Below are 16,521 nucleotides of genomic sequence, written 5' to 3'. Positions count from 1 at the left end.
TCTCCTGTTTCTACCTCAATCTAAATTCACAAGTGTTAGCCTGCAAAATTACTTAAATTTCCTCACAACAGGAGGGATTCTCATCAGCACGTAAGCACAGGCAGCCACTGTTAGCCAGGTTATCAGCCACCCAGAACAAATGTGCTGCACAAGACTTTGCAGCATCTGAGAAATTGTCTATTGCAACCACATAGCAGGGCAAAAGGTTTTTTCCAAAAATCTCCTAACAGCTAGTGTTCTGAGTATGCTGCATGGTCTGTCGGCAATAAACCTTCACAAGCAAAGTCCTGGCAAGTCCAATATACGAGAATAAATTTAGAATCTCAGGTATTGGTACCAGCTCTGGAGCTGTCTGACTAGACTACCGTGCATAGGGAGGAATTGTTAGGAACAAACAATTATCTGTCTTTTTACACATTTGGATCCACAACTGGATTTATCCAGTTCGACTTCCAAACTAAGTCGGAGTGAGGAGCGGCATCCCTACATGATGTCTTTTCCTGCTGTTTTAAAGCCTCCTTAAACCGTGCCAATACAATTTTCCTTGTTTCCTATCCCATCTGATAGAGAATTCTTCCCATGGGGGGAGGGAAATCAAAACAAAACACCCCCTCCCCACCCCACCACTTATTTTGGGTGCCCGAGGGTGAACATTTTCAGATTACCTGTTGCAAGGCTTCCAGTCCTCATTGCCCTCAGAAGAACAAAGGCCATCACTTCCCCCTTCTCCTTCCACCCTCGCAGAAACTTGCTGGGCCTCACCGGCTGTCCTGCTAACAGGCGCTGCCAAAGCCCGCGATGCAACCGCCTGAATTGTGAGACTTGTCCCAGTCACATTGAGTAAATAACTTCCATGGTGCTTTTAACCTCAACATTTTGAAGCATACTTACATATAGTCTTACATGATCAGGCAGGCTATTGAGCTAAGAACATCAAAATTTGCACTCCCTAAAGCTTAGTGGGGAAATGCCAGGAACCTGGGGGGAAATGATGCATTTGCCTATTTTACATAATGATTTGCATAATTAGAAATAAAATAAGTTCACAGTATTATATCTGCTTACATTTCTATCAGTCCGATAGATTACTTTAAATTGCATCTTGTCTGAGCTCACCAAAGAAATCTAGTCTTTCTGTAATGAGGTGGGAGAGCCTGGTATTTCACAGGCAGGGAGTAGGGAAGGCAAGCCCCTGCCCCCCACCATGGAGCCTTAGTTTGAAATTAGATTGAAGACATAAGAAACTGATTGAAAAGAGCATATGGGGAGGGCACAGGTGACAAAAGGAAGGGGACACTGCCGGAGGGGATGTGGTTTCCCATGGCGAGAGAGGTAAAAGCTGGTTGCATCATGGATTTGTAAGATAATTATTAGCTTATGAAGTAGTATCCCAAAGGATACAGGGAAGCTCCACTGCCTTCCACATTTAAGATCAAATTGGAGAAAACATTAGGAAACATTCACAAAGTGGGCTATCAGGCTGATGATTGCTTTCATCTCCCAGATCCATGAATAAGAAAACAAAACCTGAAGTTGATCTGCTCATCCCCACTCAGCAGTTCAGTGAGGACATCAGTTACATTTTAACCCTTGCATGACACTGAATTCCCCTGTTTCTTTAAAGTGAATTTAATCTGCTTTCTCACAATTTCAGGGTTGCAGAGGCCCTTTGGTATAAAATGCAGGCAATCCCTCCCTATTTCACTTTCTTAAGCTAGGTGGTCTTTTAAGAAAATAAATTCTCTGCTGGCACCAGTATTATCAGCCACGTCCTGTCATCATTCTGTCTGGGTGTAGTAATATCGCAGTATGAAGAAGGGAGGCTTCCAGAGACAGTGGGAAAAGATGACATTTGTGTCTGCTGTCCTCTTTCCATCAGTGGGGAAGGTCCTACTCTGAGAATCGGGATGTAGCATAGGCACATGCAAACTTACTTTCTGGTCCTTTAAATCTTAAAAGGTGCTTCTGTCCTGGCACGGTGCTTGGGCGCTTCCCAGGCTGCTGTAGCTGATTTTGGCCAATGCCATATACACTGGGATATGTGACATATCAGCCTGGGCAGCAGCTGGAGCAGAACCGCTTGGGATGGAGCTGCCCCAGGCTCCCTGAGCCAGCCACCTTCTCTCAGATGCTGCAGGAGTCCCAGCCTCATAGATGCTCCAGCTTATCCTGAGCTTCTCCCAGGGCCTCTGAAAATGACTCACAGGTCTGCAAAGGTCTCTAGCAGAGTTACTCCTTGCTTTATAACCCTAAAAGTATTACAGATCCAAACAAACATGAATATACTCTTCCCTGCTTGCTCTCACCACCATGGAATGTTTTTCAGGAATTTGGCTAGTGTCTTTTTGTGGTTCAAGCTCACCTTCCCAGAACTATATTCCTCTAGACCTCTCTTCCACACCATGGATCCTTGACCTAGTCTGGACTCTGTCAGACATCCCTTTTCCTCCAAAACCCAGTGATTTTTTTTCCTTCTGTGTGATTCCCCCTTCTATAAATCCCCCTTCAGTTTCTGAGGCTAAAGACAAGTGCTAACACCTGATCCCTAGGTCCTTCCTGAAGGAACTGCACAATTACAAAGCCCAGCTGTCTGCAGAAAAGCTAGAGAAAACTAGTTCTCCTTCCTTCAGCCAGCCAATTCTATATAGCTGTCCCATTTGCATAGCTTCCATTAAGGTGACTTCAATCTCTTATCCAGGAGCATTTCTGCATGCAGCTCTAGCAGCATGAGGCTGACTGAGGTATGTAACAATTTAATGAAAACCAGCCAAGTTTCTCAACTTTGTGCATAAATTTCCCATCTCATTGCAGATGGTGCCACAATATTTGTGAACACTGAATTATGTTTTGTTTCCAGCACCCAGGTTGGTGTGGACACAGTGACTGGTTGCTCAGATCACTATCCTGTTGATACCCTTTGATTGTGAGGGATATAATGGTCAAATGCATTGTGCTATGTCTTTTGTCATTTATGCCCAACCTTGTTTTAACTTTGTCTTTCTATAGACTCATCTATCTGAGACTGTATCTTAAATCCTCTTTAATGCACAAACTGAAAGCTTGCACTTGTCCTGTTTGAGTTAATGGGTAAGGTTTCACTTGTTTCAATGGAAACAGAGCAGGATACTCATCAAAGCCTCAAACTCTGTTTATGTAGGCAGAGGAACCGGATTTAGCCCAAAATAAGAGATGGGAAAGACCCATTATATCATTTGGCCCCTGCTATTACATATGCTAGTGGTATAATTAGTCTAATTTTAAATGCCTTGAATAATAGGACTATTGCCGTCTCTCCTGGGACATGGTTCTGCCATCTAACAATCATATTGGCAGGAAGCCACTGCCTGATGTTCAAACAAATGGTTTATCTTTGCTTGATTAAGACTCACTAAAGATGAGTGCAGCCTCCAGAAATATGTTGTTTCCAAAGCTTAGAAAACAAGGGAAGAAGAGCTGTTATTCAATACAGAATTTGCCAGATGTCTAAAGAGGCTAAGGAATTCCTAAGCCTCTGTTTACAAAATCCTCTCTCCTCCTCCCATGAATGCTTAAATTACCAATCACTGCTACCATCCTATGTTTAGGGTGAAATTTCCTTAACTGACTCCACTTCCAAAATTGGATTGGAAAGAGAAACAAACATTTTAATTACTTTTATTTCCCTCTTCCCGATGGACTTGCACAAATTAACCCTTGTCCTCCACAATTACAATTAAACTCTTAAACAGAATTGTTTCTTCCTTTGGTCCCAATCATGCCCTAGAGACCCACTTGCCAAGGTGGTTCCCTGCTTCGAGGCTACATGAAGGTTTGCTGTGCAGGGGTACTGCCTGCTGCATCCCTGCAAGCCCCGGAGATGGGCGATGCTGCTGTATGGAGAATTTCCCTTTCCAATGAGAGCCCCCAGGCAGTGGTGACCCAAAGAGCATTTCAATGAAGCAATGCTGTTAAGGAAAAGGGGCAGAGGACTAATGCCAATGCCTACAGACAGATCTCCTGAGAAACTGAGGCCGTGAGGTTTGTGGACCAGCATCACATGCTCTCTTTTACCTTTTTTTAACCAGTAATTTCTAAACTATGATTTCTACCTCAGCGTCAGCCCGCATTGACTGAACTCTCTTGGAGCTGGGACCAATGGTACTCTGAATGGCGCTGGAGATATTAAGCTGATTTCCTTCCATAGAGGGAGGGGAACCAGAAAGCAGCATTTCAAATAAGTTCCCTCCTCATGGAGTCTCTGAAGGGAATGAGGGCCCATTTTCTTAATTACATGTTCATTAGTATGTTTAGTGCTCTCCTCCCTCTCTTCCCCCAGCCCTGCCACCTGGGAGTTCCTACTATGTTACTGGAAAGCCACAGAGGTTTATTTAAATACCACATAGTCAGATTGGAATGAAAAGCTATGAAGCTTCCCCTCTTTAATACTTTTTGAAATTATTTATGGGCTATGCTTCTTGCCTACGTAGAAGGTGCCTTCTGAGATTCCTGCAAGTCAATGCAGAAATAGCTGTTTGAATTGAGCAATAATTAGAAGCATATGGAGCAAAGCAAAGCATCAGAGAAATCCCATTCTGCTAAAGAAACACTGCTGTCTGAAATAGATTTCCGCCGCATGTAACATTTTCTCATATGGGCTAAAAAGAAATAACATCATATGTCTGGTTTGCACCTACCAAAGCTGGGAAATTCAAAGTAATGTCTGTAATTCTGCTCTGAATTCAGTCTAATACCACATGGCATTTGCAGCCCCTACGTTTGCCTGGGCCACGGTTACGCTTTCTTTTCTTTGCTAGACCTCAGAACAATGGAGATTCAGCTTCTTTTTGTGAATGTTTGTATATTTGTATTTCATATTTTTTTCTCAATCTCTGCTTTTGTTGGGTTTTTTTTTGAAAGAATTTAAAATGCTGAGGAAATGTTTGTGACTTAAGACGTGGTTATGATCTTTTGTAATCCACAGGCTCAGTCTGGGGAAGGTACTCGGAGCTCTCAAATCCTAATTTGCTGCCAAATTCTTATGTGCTTGATGTGGTAGATTGTTTCACTCCTGACTTCTAAAAATAGCAGGTCCTACTCTCGTTGTTCCCACAGATCATTCCTTTGAGTTTAGAGATAACTGAAAACTCTCAGCACCTCAAGGGGAGATGTACAGCACCCAAGCTAAAATTTTAACTCTCTCCTTTGCTTTGCTCACACAAGTGCAACTGGACGTGGTTTGCTGTGGGGCTTTTGTTGAACGACGTTGTTGGGGTGAGATTATTTTCTTTTGATGATTATAACTTATTGACCTGATAGCTAGCCATAAAGCCATATTTTGGTCAGCTGCTACACATGTACAGTAAAGCCATGGTTTTAATGATGAACTTGCTCATATTTATGCTGCATTTTTCAATAGGCAGGGATCATTACTACAATGTAATGGAGTATCCACTAGCCATTTTAAAAAGCAACAGCATTTTAAAATTACAAAGATACAAAATATCTCTGAAAACAGAAATATTGTAGGACTCTAAAATGTTCAAAGCTTGTGCTACTCAAGATTGTTTACGAATAGGTTTGAGGGTTTTGCCTGGAGCAGAAGTTGCTCCTAGAAAAAAAATCTGATTTTGAAGGAAATCATAAACGTTGGCAGGTTACTGTTTTCTTTCTGATGTGAGCAAGCAGGCATGCGCTGGGCTTGGTGAGGCCGTGGCGTGCGCCTGCCCTGCAGTGCTGTTTCCGACCGCGCTCAGGGGAGTTGTGCAAGTCGGGCAGGGGCTGGTCTCGCTGGTGTGGCGAGGAGTGAGCGTCATGGCAAGACCTGTGGTGTAGGAAGTGATGCTGGGAACGCAATAGGTGGCATTCCTCTGTTTGACCCTGCTTCCCAGCCCCGTGCTGCTGTAGGTGCAGGGTTTTGCCTGGGGTGTGAAAGCTGAAATTCCAGCTGCTGATAGCTATTAAAGTGCAACTGCAGAAGTAGAGACATTAATGCTGGTGTCTTTGCCAAACTCCTACTGGTTTATTTTCGTAAAGGCTGTTGCAGGTGGTGGGGGAAACGAGATCTAATATTAAAACAATGACTTTCTGGGCTAAGCAAATGAGTCCTCTAGTAGCATTTTAGAAGCTGGCTGAGATGGTGCATTGGCAATGGTGAAGGAGTGCTAATCCTGGAAACTGTGTATGGACATTGGTAGTGTTTTAAGGTCAGTGATCTGTGGGCATTTGTGAGGTGCTTTAAGTTGGTTTTACCTGAATTTGAATGAGAGCTCCATCTCTGGGTGAAATCAGCATCGTGCCAGTGGCTCCTGGTTAGGGAGGCAATAGGCCTCTGAAATGTGGTGTTAGTATTATCATTGTTATTATCTAAATGCAGTGTGATCCTTGGTGCTTTCCTAGACATAACAGTAAAGGCATTTTCTGCCCAGCGAGATCTTATTCATGCAAATTCTCATTGTGGTAGAGAAGGGTGTTGACTCATGAAAGCCTGTGGAAAGTGGGACAGCTGAAGTGGTGACTGTCCCCAGCCTGTCCCCCTGCCCGGTGCCAGGGATCACTGCCTCCAGGGCAAGAACGTTTGTGCTCGCCTCTAAGCCGTTTTAGGACTGCCGCAGCTGGTGGCCCACTGTGTTAGAGCAGTTCAAATTCGTCACTGGCTCACTTCCCTCCTCTGGGCCACAAACCAAGGCAATTCCCGGAGCAACGTTACTTTTGGCCCAGAGATCCCTGCTTGAGGGGCAGTGGCTTACGGGAGAGCGGCAGGGCAGGGCAAGGGGGTGGGAGCTGCTGCAGCCATCTGATTTTCATCTGTGTCCATGACTCAACGCACTCCCTGACCACAAGGGTCAGCTCTTTGTGAGTGAAGTCTATAGGCGTTGGTCCCTAGATATTATGCAGATATGGTGAGTTTGGGCTCTCTGAAGCAACCTGAGCAGCTGAGTAATAGCTACTCACCAGCTTCCAAATTTACTCAACAGTTTTCCAGAGAAAGGCTCTGTTTTCCCAGTGTTTCTAAGGCAGCTGTACTTATAACATCGAAGATTTGAAAATTAGATTTGCTTAAAAAGCATATCTTAAAGCTGCTTGTTTTTTGTTTTGGTTTTGGTTTTTGGGGGTTTTTTGTTTGTTTGTTTTGTTTTTTTTTAAGTGAGACTGACTCTTCCTTTAAGATGCTCTCAGATTCTGGGTGCCCACCACCAAGGCTAAGGGTGGGGAGAAGACCCAGGCTGCTTCTGAGCTGCTTCAGAGGTGCTGATCCACCCCAGGGAAGCTGCTCGCAATCTGCAACTGAAGCCAGGCAGCTGAGAGCCAGCACAAGTGGTATTTTGCTAGATGAATTCCCTAGGGTCTGAGGGCTTGTTTCCTAACAGGGCCAGCTAAAAAAATCCCAGAACTGGTGTGGGGGTTGTATAAAACTTTGTTATTACTTTTGTCCATCTTTAAAAGTATTGATTTGAAAGTATATATTTTTTCACTACATTTTTATCAAACTCACTTTTGAAAAGAATTGTTTGTTGAAAACTTTTCCAAGAAAATTCAATTTACTTGTAGTATTTGAAGTCATCTCTTTTTCAAACATGATGAAAAAATGATAATTGGGATAGGAGCTCATGTGGAAGCATCAGGGAGGAAAACCCAAGATGTATATCATCCCAACATTTTTTTCTGAAAAATACTTGAAAAAAGACTGTACGTGACAGTCTCTTCCTATTCACAAGCATACAGTTAAAAGAAAAATCAGGTCCATTTTTAATGCAAAAATGCCAAGTGTTTATCTCTATAAACAGAAGCAAAAACAAAAGCCGGGTAAACCCAAATTGTATAGCTGCGGAGCTCAGGCACCCCCTTGACTGGAGGAGGAATTAGTGGCTTGCATAATCAAGCCTGGGGAGCTCATTTTGTCATGCTCAAAGGGCCACAGTGGTGCAACAGTAGGGGTGGAGGGATCAGCAAGCACCAACAATGAATTCCCTTCATTTTTCCAGTTTAAGGCCTGAGTAGAGGAAATGCAAAGCTCTTCTTTTTTGCGTGCTCTCTCTCCTTTTTTTCTTTTTTTTTCTTTTTTTTTTTCTTTTTTTTTTTAAGGGTAGATGAAAAGAGCGAGGCAGTAAAGGAGCCAGGTTGACACCTGTATCTGTGACAGCTCAGGCAAGGGAAATAGTGGGAAAAGATCCGCTGGCAGCAATTTGAAACTGTCCCCCTTCCTGACTTGGAGGCTTTGACTGATGATGCAGCTTTGTGCAGCCATATGGTCGAACATCTTGAAGGGCCAGCAAAGAGGTGCTGGTGCCAGCGCTGGGAAGAGGAACCAAGTCATTATTGGAAACCAGATCTCTGAGAGAGAGGAGCCATTAATTCAAAATTTTGCTTCATGCTTCACTGTCCTCTCTGCGCACGGGACTCAGTGTGGCACCAGGGGAAGGTGAAGCCTAGCCTGGGCACCAGGGACGGCTGTGCCGAGCCGTGGTTAAAAGGAAGGGCTTCTTCCTCAGTGCCTAGTGCATAGCATCATGTCTTTACAGGGCAGCATTTCACTCTTTACACACACTCTCACAAACTCCCTCTTTTTATTCAGCTAAACCTAAAATTTGGCTTCATTATAAACTGCCACGTTGGTTTTCCCTGCAAAAGAGCCACTGCAGCACCAGGAGGACAGGGTTTGTTCAGCCTGGGCTGCAGCTGAGACCTGAGGAGAGCAAAGCTCCCTGGCTGGGGCCCCTGGCAGCATGGCCGCCCATTAATGTAAAGCAGTACCATGGCCAGCAAGATAAGAGTTGTAATGACCACTGTGGGTTCCCGCTTTCCCTTTTATTACTTGGTACATTACATTTGTTTCCAGCAGAGAAGAGTTTATGTGTGAGTGGCTGTGCTGGTTGTGTTGGACCGAGCTCCCTACATGGTTATGTGGATGGACTCCAGGGACAGAGCTGCACTTCCCCTTAATAAGCTCCTCGTACCACATTAAAGATAAAAGGGGAAGGGAAATATTTATATTCTGACAAAGCAGCTCTTCCCTTCAGGCTCTTGTTTTATTTATTAGCTTGCTCTGTCCCTCTTTTGCAGTTTTTTCTCTCTGTTTCAGTGCCTGTGCTCTCTTTTTCTCCTTTATTCACTAATTTCATCCCTGGGAGACAGTGACAGTGAAACTTAAGAATTGCTGCCCAAGACATCAGATTCAAATTGTGTAATTCCCAGTCGATAACTACACCTCTCCCCCATCTGTGTTTTTAGCACAAAGTAATGATTTACAGTGCTTAAACAGTTGAATATATTACATCTGGTTTACTTCAGTTGCTTTAGATGAAACTGTAGAAACAGGGTGTGTTGGGTTTTTGATGGTTGTTGTTGTTTGTTTGTTTTTTATACATTGCAACACAGATGCTGAATATCCTCCCTTGTTTGTGTAGGCAATGGAAACCACTATCATTCTTGTCTGGAGAAGCCCTTACCGAGGCATGACACAGCTACACTGAGACCTTTCTAACCTCATTCATCAAACACTTCCTTTCCTCTGAGGTCTTATCCCAGGGGACCATTCATTTCCTTCAACTAATATGCCACACGAAAGGAATCTTGGGTAGATTCCTGTGTCTGGGTCTAGCTCCGAATTCGTATAAAGGTTCAAGAAGACAGAGGAATGATACGAATACAGGCAATATGTGGTATTATCATCTATTCTGCTTCTTTTGCTCCTTGTCATACATAGCAGAAAATCATGTGCTGACTTACAATGTCAGGGGACATCAGTGTCCATGTAATAATTATTTTTAGAGCTATATTTTCTTGCCACAATCAAGTAGCTCTCTGCTAAGAGTGAAGCATCAAAATTAAAGAGAGGTGGTGCCCAGAAGCTTCACCTCACTGACATTGTTATGTTTCTGCCTGTTGTCATAGAATTGCAAAATATCTGCAAAGCACAGCCTTTACACCACCATGGTTAAGTGGTGTAAACTGCAAACTGCTGAATGAATGAATTGCAGCTGGTTGGGGGAGCGGGCTGGTTTTTACCATTCACAGTCCCCCCCTCAAAAGCACCACAGCTCTGTTTCCAGACTTATCAGGAAGGCAAAGGAATTTGTTAATTGATTTTTCTCCCTCCCATATCAATTAATGAAGCCCATCTAGGGAGATGTGCGCTCTTCTCTCTTAGTTAATTAATCCTTTTCCTTTATCTTCACAAATAACGGCAATAAAGCAATTAGCAAAGGATTTACAGGGTGTGGAGCAGTGGGAGATTCCTCTGGCTCCTCTGCAGCTCAAGCTGTTCAGTGCTGCTGCAATTCAGGCTCTCTCTAAAGGGATTTGTGTCCCCCACCCTCTGCGGTGTGGCTGCTGAAAGCCCGGCCTCCTCAAGATGTGAAATCCCCAGCTTGCTTTCCCCTAAGGGAGAGTTAACAACTTCAGTGCCAGTCCTTGGCAAAGGCCTCCCCTGGGACAATGGCACCAGCCTTCAAAAGTCACAGGCACTGACTGCCAGTGGCACTACCGTCCCCATAGCCCCTGAGCCTCTGGCTCCCAGGGAGGGTGCAGCGGGGCAGGGTGTGCTGAGCCACCCTAGCACCCCAATCATGCTAGAACGGCAGCCCCTCTGCCTCCGTCCCTTCTCCTGGCCCTCTCCTCCCTTTGCAGCCCATACACAGGCTCTGCCTCCCCAAAAGCCCTTGGTGAGTGGTTCAGCTCTCTCAGCCAGTAGAAGAGGAACCTACCTAAGCCGTAAACCCTGCAGCAGAGGAACTACAGGAAGAGGGAGTTGCCCTCTCCTCTCTGTGACGGTGAGGTGTTGGATGGGTTTTGCCATTCTCCCCAGATGTTGGGGCTCCCCCGAATAACTGTCTCCAAACTGCCTGTCACAGTTGCCCTGATGGTGGATGCCTTTTGTGGAAAGGACCGCAGCTGCACAGTGGGTGACATGCTGGCAGAGGGAGCAGCATCTCCATATGGGATATTCACACTCTGACAAGGCATCTGTCCCTGTGCTCAGCTGCTCAAGTTAGCCTTTGTCAGCATCTCTCCTAGGTGGTTCCCTTCTCTTTGGGTGTGCAGGTAAGTCCTGGCACTTTGTCCACGGCAGCAGCAAAGACCATGCAGATTCCAGCCTTGGACAAGGAAAAGGGCATTACTAGCAATTTATATTTTGAAATGTTGATATGTCGGGTGGTTAAGCTAAGGCAAGGCTCAAGGATCTCAAGCATTTTTTAGGCAGGCTTGGGAACTCAGAGTTTCATCATTTCTCCATGCGTAAGTATGGTGTGACCTGCTTCTGCCCGCTTACCCTCACACCTCTGCGCAGGACTTGGTGTGGAAGTTGGCCCCGCAACAGGGAGCACAGCAACCTTGACCTTTAATGGTTTCAAATAATAATTTCTTATCATTTGCCCTTAAATGTTATTACTTAAGAGTAAGTTTGTTGATAATGTCCCATTTAATCATAGAATCATGGAATCATTTAGTTTGGAAAAGACCTTTAAGATCATCAAGTCCAACCGCTAACCTAGCACTGCCAAGTCCACCACTAAACCATGTCCCTAAGCACTCATCCAAACGTCTTTTTAAATACCTCCAGGGGTGGTGACTCAACCACTTCCCTGGGCAGCCTGTTCCAATGCTTGACAACCTTTTCGGTGAAGAAATTTTTCCTAATATCCAATCTAAACTTCCCCTGGCGCAACGTGAAGCCATTTCCTCTTGTCCTATCGCTTGTTACTTGGGAGAAGAGACCGACATCCACCTCTCTACAACCTCCTTTCAGGCAGTTGTAGAGAGCAATAAGGTCTCCCCTCAGCCTCCTTTTCTCCAGGCTAAACAGCCCCAGTTCCCTCCGCCGCTCCTCACAAGACTTGTGCTCTAGACCCTTCACCAGTTTTGTTGCCCTTCCCTGGACACGCTCCAGCACCTCAATGTCTCTCTTGTAGTGGGGGGCCCAAAACTGAACACAGTATTCAAGGTGCGGCCTCACCAGTGCCGAGTACAGGGGGACAACCACTTCCCTAGTCCTGCTGGCCACGCTATTTCTGATACAAGCCAGGATGCTATTGGTCGTCTTGGCCATTTAAGAGAAGCTTTACAGTATTTATCTTTTTAGAGTATTTATCTTTTAGAGTATTTATCTTTTCCCGCTGCTTAAGGACATTGCCAGCACATAAGAGAAAGCAGCAAGTCCTGAAGTGCTGCAGCAAGAACCATCCACGTGTTCAGTCTCCTCCTTTCTGCCCATAGCTCCCCCTCTGTCTTCTCATTAGCAGCAGTGGTGCATTGCTGGAAGGCCCATCTCCACCCTCCTTCTGGAGGCACAAAGAGCTGGAGATTAAGCTCTCCCTCTTCTGTGCTCCTAGCTATGAAAATTGGGAGCCCTCTTTGTTCCCTGAATGACACAGTGGCCTGGAAAGGGCAAGCAGATGCCAACAGCCCTGTGTAGAGTGGTCAGTGAAGTGGTCCCTTCTGTGCTGGAGCCCTTGGAGGGAATGAGGGAGGGTGCTGAGTGCCCCCAGCCCTTGTTGGTCCTCAGGCTTTGAAGAGGAAAAAGGTCCCATCTTAATGTGCGAATTATCAACAGTGGTAGCTCTGCAGCTATACTGTCACTCAGCATCCCCTGGCAAGGCTTAGGCTAGACGCTGGAAAATGAAGCAATGGACTGCGACAACCCAAAGAAAGTGTCTGTGCATGAAGGAATGTTCAGGCAGGAAAGCGTCCAGCCATCCTTCAGCCAAGGTGTTTTACCCTGGTGAAAAGGTATAGCAGGGGTGGCATGTGTTTAGTTGCCCCTCAGCCTCCTGTGACCATTCCAGACAGCCTGGTTAGCTCTGTGCTGTTGTTGTGTGTCCTGCAGGATTTGTGAGCTGCCCAAAATCAGTGAAGGGAAGAGCTGGTGAGCTCTAGGAAGCATGTTCTACTCTTACAGCACTGGGCTGCGTCATCAGACCAAATTCCTATCTCCTAATGTAGGCTCCAAAAGAACAAATTTTTTATATAATGGACATAATTTTAACTATGCAGCCACTAAATATGTCTGACTGGGGTCAATCCTTCTGTGGGGAAGTGTCTTGGGTTTTTTCTTTGTCTATCATGTTGCTTGCTTGCTTGCTCGCCGCTGCCATGCCTATCTCTGTTTTCAAATGTAAACTTGGCATGCCACTATCGAGTGACAGTGAAGAGATGTGGATGTTCTGTGTGACAGCATGTGTATAGTAGATGCATATTTGTCCTTAAGGCGAGATGCAATGTTTCATCCCAAGGGAAAGAAGAATGACCTTTAGTCTGTCTGGATATTTTACGATCTGTCCTTCCTTTTCTGTTTCCTGTGAGGTTAAAGACCTGCTGGTGATGATTAAAAGTATTGCAGTTTCTTCTCTCTCTAAATAGTTTTTTTTGAGTTATTTCAGAAGCAAGAAAGAGGCTAGAAAGGTCTAGTTGCATCTTCCTTTTCACCCTGATGTCCACCAAAAATCAGATTCTGCTGCATTTTACTTTCTAACAAAAGTAAAACGTAGTAACCTTTTCTTTCTGTTCATATCTAGCAGCTGAACATCCCCCACTGCTCCCAAACAGATTCCCAGAAGGATATTTTTTGCAGCCTTCATACCAACAGCTCGCTTGCATGGTGCCAGCGTGGGATCTCTAGACTGGAGCTCCTAGAACTTCTGGGTCCATGTATACTAGCATTGTAGCTGTTAGGAGGCAAGTTCAGAAATTTATTCCTAATTACAGCAGAAATGGTGGTCAGAGTTCATATTGGATCCTTTTCCTTGGGCTCCTTTTCTAGTCCAGAGCTGCTACACTTCTTTCTGCAGAACCCTGGCAAAGATATTGTTGAGACAAAGAACGTAACAAGGTGGTGCCAGAAGATCGTCTGTGCATTGCACAGATGGTCTGCATGTGCACTGCAAACCCAGTGCTTTTGGAAAATGTTGCATTTACTCTGCCCTGGCTTCGCAGCTGATTCCAACATGCATGACAAGCCCCTCTGACACTTCCGGGAAGTGTTGGACTTGCTTGCAGACTCTTTGCAGCTGATCTGGGCAGATGCTGTGGAAATGTCTGGGTTTTCTGGACACTGAGTAACCTGGGGTTGCTACCACATAGTACTTCCAGCTGGGCCATTGGACTCCCAGAAATCCCACATAAAGGTAAAGAAAGTCCTCAGATTCTCCCTTCCTTCCAGACAAAATCTGTGGGCAGAAGAGGGCATGTCCAATTAAACCCAGACGTGTTAGCTTTGCTCTAATCTGTTTGCTGGATGTCTGCAAGATGCAGAGAGATCAGGCAGCAGATGAATGGTGTGGCAGTCTAAAACCACACTTTGCTATGAGTAATGTTAGCATATTGATGCAGCCTTTCATTCTCAGCGTTTCTCAAAAGTAATTAGTGTAAAGTTCTCCACAGGATCAACGTTTGAAGTACTTTTTCCACTCCACATTCTCTTCTTTCCCATCTTATTATCTCCTCTTAAGTCACTGTTTGCTTAGTGGCAAATCTGTGTGTAGCAGTTTCATTTATTTGCATTCATTCTAGTTTCATGATATCTAGGACTATCTGAATTCCTTTACTGAATATGATTCATCCCAAGTAGCCAGGAGATTGGATCAGGCCGACCATCCTGCTCTCGAACTTCCTGAAATGAGAAGGGCATAAGAAAAAAAAAAAAAAGCTGTCACCTGTCCTGGGCTCCAGGGTAAGGCTTGTGGCCACTCAATCAGAAGGCACTGAAGGAGATCTGATTGTGCTACGGAGCGGCTGCTGAAATTGCAAATCGAACAAAAGAAAACAACAACAACAAAAAATCCACATTTCCAGTTCACTCTCTCTGTAGGCAGCCTGCAGCCCCACACAGCAACTCAGCTGCCTGGAGACAGGGCATTACTGCAGGCTCCCCAAAGCCCTAGCTGCTAACTACGAGGGGTAAATACCTTCCCACGACTGGAATGCCCTGCTAGCGGTTCATGTCCCCTCAGATAAGCGGCGACATTTCAAACCCACCCAAATTTAAAAAACTACCAGGAAATATGCCAAAGAAGAACTTCCTGTTTTAAATGGCTGTGGAAGTTGCTACTGTCCCACATTAGAAAAACAGATTGCAGCTGGGGCTTTGAATAAACACAGTAACTTGAATGAACACCTATGGGTCTGCCATCCAGAAGAGGAGGGCCTGGCTTTGTGGCTGCTGCCCAGAGCTGGGGTGGGGAGAGCTGGGGTGCCCTGGCTCCCGCCCCACCAGTGTGCTGCAAAAGCAGCCTCTGACTTGGACCCCTCCGACGGCTGTGGACAATGCAGCACAGAGGCACACAGCACCTTAGTCTCTCAAAGACAGGCAAAAGTCTTTGAGACTTAAGTATTTCAAGACTTAGTTTAGTTAATGACCAGGCTGGAAAAGGATTCTGCCTTCTCTATTTCGCTTCCTCTGCCTGTGCAGCTCTGTTCACGTGTAAACATTACTTTCTGGTGGAGTTTTGGCTGGCCTTATTCTGTACCTGCCTCGTTCACTCACCCTCTGTCTTTCTTCCCTGGCAGATGGCTTCTCTCAGATCTTGAACCTGCTGCTTAGTAATTGCATTAAGGCAATGGAATTAGGGCCTTTTGTTTCTCAGCCTTTCCTCTCTGTAAGCAGGGTGGAGGTAACTGTGGGCAGGAAGAGAAGGAGGAGCAGTTCACTGGAGATTGCCTTCCAACCAGAAAATCAAAGTGCTTAGCCAGATCCCCCCCTCTTATAGAAGCATATGGAACAGGAACAAGGCAAGATCTGAATTCCTGTCTCATCTTTGTGTAAAATTGGTGTTAAGAATTTCCCTGCCTTAACTACATTTTGTGGGGAGGGCAGCCCCTGGTGTAAAAGTTGCACTATGGTCTCCAGAAATCCATTTTCACATAGCCTTGCTGGTCGTTGGGTGAGCCCACTACATGCAAAGCCCCTGCTGTGCTTGTTGAAATATGCTGGACATACAGCTTTTCTGCACCGAAGAGAGGGAGGCTCTTTAGTATCAAGACATAGAGTCTCATGTAAATTAAGCAACTGTATGTAGCTTAATAGGATCATGTACCTAGCTCCCCGAAACTGAAAGAAAAAGGAGAATTTTTTTTTTTAATCCTTCAAGTAACGTGCTTTTAACAGGACTGTTATCTGGCTGCTATTCTATTGCTCTCTGTTACTGAAATTAAGCTGCTGCAATCTAGAATATAAACCTGTACATACCTTCGCCTATAGTATGCAATGTCCCAGCCTTCTAAAAGCAACATGCTAGGGAAGATACTGTATAATAATGCAATAAATATAGGTTATCCTCAGTAGAATTTAGCTTTTAGCAAGTGGAACAATCCTATACGCAAAAAAGGAAGGCAAATTCCCAGTGTGGGCATCAGCTCTGTTCACGTCATGTTAACGTATATGCTTGAACTGTATAAATACACAAAATAGTGAGTGCATGATGAAAAGCTACATATTAGCTGAAGAAATATTTGCAGTATTTTGTATTAAATGCTATTGATACCTGAAGCTATCTGAATTTTCCAGTATGTCTTTATTATCCCATATATGTAACAGTAGTTGGAAAAAAG

This window comes from Mycteria americana, chromosome 9, assembly GCF_035582795.1.
Source record: "Mycteria americana isolate JAX WOST 10 ecotype Jacksonville Zoo and Gardens chromosome 9, USCA_MyAme_1.0, whole genome shotgun sequence".
Classification (NCBI taxonomy): Eukaryota; Metazoa; Chordata; class Aves; order Ciconiiformes; family Ciconiidae; genus Mycteria; species Mycteria americana.
The sequence above is the reverse complement of the archived record's forward strand: the minus strand, read 5'-3'. Positions refer to the sequence as shown.